At 38.1% G+C, this 4,135-nt stretch overlaps 1 pseudogene; it reads left to right on the forward strand.

Moving 5' to 3' along the window:
- The first annotated feature begins 2,543 nt into the window (after positions 1–2,543).
- Positions 2,544–3,703, forward strand: LOC134734803 (alcohol dehydrogenase class-3-like; annotated as a pseudogene).
- The last annotated feature ends 432 nt before the right edge of the window (positions 3,704–4,135 follow it).

The following is a 4,135-nucleotide window of genomic DNA, read 5'->3' on the forward strand; positions in this document are numbered from 1 at the left end:
AGACATCAAATCCAAAACTTTTACAGATCTCAAAGCTCATTCTCATAATCATCCATCATGGGGGCTCAGTACTCTTTTCTGTGCATCCATCCACACATATCTTGGTCTCTTCTAGCGCATGGGTAAGTGGGAGGAGAGCTAATTTTCAAGTGTAGCTATAGAAGAAGAAAGAAGTGTTTCTCATACCACATTAAAGTCAGTTCAATAAAACTAGTAGTAGTTAATTTGCTAAGATATTTTATTTCCCTTAAGCATCAAAATGACCTTTTACAGGTATCTAGCAGAACGTTCTTACTGTATTTTCTTCCATTTTCATGGTTCAAGTGTGAAAAGTATGCAAGAAAGCTGCAGCTGTGCTTAAAACTCTCATTTTATATGTGTGGTTCTTTTGATCCTCCAGTGAAAGGCCGCAGAAGGAAAAAGCATGAATGTCTTTATTTTGAGAAAAATTCATTCCCCACTTGCTCAATAGATTTGAAAAATCCAGTCAAATTCCCAGGCAGGGTAGTAATATTTTTGGTAATGTTCATGTAGATTCTCTCTTTCTTTGAGTTGAATAGAAACTGCTCTGTGATACGGGCAAAATATGTTTTAAGCCACATAATTGGTCGGAAATGAAGAAAAAATATGTCATTATAAGGGTATCGTTCTCTTTATGGCAAATAAAGGTAGAGAGGTTGACGATACAATGCACGCAAGAAATTGCACTTCTGTTCTGAGTGGCTTTCTCAGATAATCTCTCGAGGCTTTACAAGAACTAAAAATTCTCAATAGCAACATCAAACTTCAGTTACTTTGGTTTAGATTTTAAAACAGAAATTGATTTAGCATTTTAGATCTCTACTGGGGATTACTTCTGCATTCATGAAAGGTGTTGTTAGAGGCAGGCATACCATATGACCAATACGTGCTGATACAGGCAAAGATTTTTACAGTTTCCTGGAAGTCACAAAGATGTTTCCATAACAACTGCAGGAATTGACCACCCCAATCTGTGAGAGTTGAGGATGAGAATTTAAATACATGGTTATTAGTGTAGAGAGCATTTGCACAAGTATCTTGGAACTGTCCTTATCTATTCTTTTCATTGTTATTGCTACTATTTTTATAGAGCCCCAAGTGTCCAGAGTACCTCAAAGGTGATGTGAAACACAGTGAAACAAAACACCTCTTGCAAATTCAACCTTGTGGTTATGATTTCAAGTATCGTATCTGTTCTAATTAGCTCATAAGCAGATATGGAGCCTTATATAATAAAATATCATAGGAGTTAGTTACATTATTCTCAGTCTCACTAAAAATAACTGTACTTGACAGTTTGAGTAGCTTTTGTGAGCATTGAATATTTTTAGGAGAACATGAAAATTAGAAGAGGCTTTCTAAATATTTCTTAGTAAAACTTACTTAACAAACAATAAGGAAAAAAGACACTTAGATAAAGATAGAATAAATAAATAAATAAATAGCTTGATATTCACATTTGGATGAAGCAATTCTCTCACATTGATAGAAAAAAGCACAAATGTGGAGGATCTTAGGTGTTGGAATATTCAATTCTAATACATAGAATGCTCTATACTTATGAGAGAGAGGGGGAGGGGGGAAGAGAAGAAGGGGAAAAAGAAGAAGAGGTAGAAGAAAAAGAAGAAGGAAGGAAGGGGAGGAGGAGGAGAAAGAGGAAGGGGAGGAGGAGGGGAAGAAGAGGAGGAAGAGGAGGAAGGGGGAAGAGCGCAGAAAACTGTGGAAATAAAGAATTGATATCAGTAAGAATTAGAAAGAGAAATTTTACATTAACTTACCTTATAGGAGATGGAAACAGGACAATAATATTTAGTATATAAAATGTTATTTAAGCCTGATCATTTATAAAATAACAAATTAGACTATAATCACACCGAGGAGAGGGGCCCTAGTGATCTGCCAGCATAAAGTCCATCACAAAATAGGTAAAATTAGTGATTACCTAATGCTTGTCAAATAACCTGGGGATAATAATTTGCTGCTTAAATCCCTGCAAATCTAGTTATCTTTAGACTGAGATTAAAGTTTCATGGTAAAGAATATTTTCAACAAATGGTGCTTGCACAACTGGACATCTGCATTCAAGAGAATGAAGTTGTACACTTACCTCACACTATATACAAAAATTAACTCAAAAATCAATCAAAGACCTAACTGTAAGAGCGAAAACTATAGAACTCTCAGAAGGAAACAGGTGTTCTTCATCACCTTGGATTAGGCGATGGTTTCTTAAATGTGACACCAAGAGCAGAAGTAATATAGTAAATAAAATAGATAAATTAGACTTCATAAAAATTCAAATCTTTTGTATTTATAAGATATCATAAAGGAGGTCAAAAGGCAACCTACAGAATGGGAGAAAAATTTTGCTAGTAAAATATTTGATAAGGTATTTTTACCTAGATTATATGAAGAATATTTATAACTCAATTATTTTAAAAAGACAGATAATATAATTTTTAAAAGTAGAAAACATCTGAATAGACATTTCTCCAAGAAAGATAAACAAATGGATAGAACCCATGGACATGGCAAACCAGGTTATCAAGTGCAAGGCTGCAGTTGCCTGGGAGGCTGGAAAGCCTCTCTCCATAGAGTAGATAGAGGTGGCACCCCCAAAGGCTCATGAAGTTCAAACTGAGATTGTTGCCACTGTGGTTTGCCACACTGACGCCCATACCCTGAGCAGAGCTGGTCCTGAGGGTTGTTTTCCAGTGATCTTGGGACATGAAGGTGCTGGAATTGTGGAAAGTGTTGGTGAGGGAGTTATTAAGCTGACGGCGAGTGTGACTGACACCATCAACTCACTTTATATCCCACAGTGTGGAGAATGCAAATTTTGTCTAAATCCCAAAACTAACCTTTGCCAGAAGATAAAGTCACACAAGGGAAAGGATTAATGCCAGATGGTACCAACAGATTTACTTGCAAAGGAAAGACAATTTTACATTATATGGGAACCAGCACATTTTCTGAATATACAGTTGTGGCTGATATCTCTGTTGCCAAAATAGGTCCTTTAGCACCTTTGGATAAAGTTGGCCTTCTAGGTTGTGGCATTTCAACTGGTTATGGTCCTGCTGTGAACACTGCCAATGTGGAGCCTGGCTCTGTTTGTGCCGTCTTTGGCCTGGGAGGAATTGGATTGGGGGTTACCATGGGCTGTAAAGTGACTGGTGCATCCCAGATCATTGGTGTGGACATCAATAAAGATAAATTTGCAAGGGCCAAAGAACTTGGAGCCGCTGAATGTATTAGTCCTCAGGATTTTAGTAAACCCACCCAGGAAGTGCTCATTGAGATGATGGGCACTGATGGAGGAGTGGACTATTCTTTTGAATGTACTGATAGTGTGAAGGTCATGAGAGCAGCACTTGAGGCATGTCACCAGGGCTAGGGCACCAACGTGGTTGTTGGAGTAGCTGCTTCAGGTGAAGAAATTGCCGCTTATCCATTCCAGCTGGCTACAGGTCGCACATGGAAAGGCATTGCCTTTGGAGGATGGAAGAGTATAGAAAGTGTCCCAAAGTTGGTGTCTGAATATATGCCCAAAAAGATAAAAGCTGATGAACTTATGACTCACAGTCTGTCTTTTGATGAAATTAACAAAGCCTTTGAACTCATGCATTCTGGAAAGAGCATTCGAACTGTTGTCAAGATTTTATTCCAAAGAGAAAAATAACATCTATCTTGCCGTGATCTGATGGGAGCAGCCTAACAGGCAGGGAGAAGCTCCTCCCAAGCTCACAGCCTCGCAGACCTTCAGCAGCTACTCCAGAGAATAGTGTGATGTGTGTAATTCATGAATTTTCATAATCAAGGACAAGGATAATTTAGTCATGAACTTGTTTTCTGGACCATCTTCCACATAAATAATTGCTAGCTCATTAAGGAATATTTTAACATAATAAAAGTAATTTCTACCAAAAAAAAAAAAAGATATACAAATGGCCAATAAGCACATAAAAATGTGTCCTGGCCGGGCGCAGTGGCTCATGCCTGTGTTCCCAGCACTTTGGAAGGCCTAGGTGGGCGGATCACCTGAGTTCGGGAGTTCGAGAGCAGCCTGACCAACATGGAGTAGCCCTGTCTATACTGAAGATACAAAATTAGC

Source organism: Symphalangus syndactylus, chromosome 12 (genome assembly GCF_028878055.3).
Source record: "Symphalangus syndactylus isolate Jambi chromosome 12, NHGRI_mSymSyn1-v2.1_pri, whole genome shotgun sequence".
NCBI classification, from domain to species: domain Eukaryota; kingdom Metazoa; phylum Chordata; class Mammalia; order Primates; family Hylobatidae; genus Symphalangus; species Symphalangus syndactylus.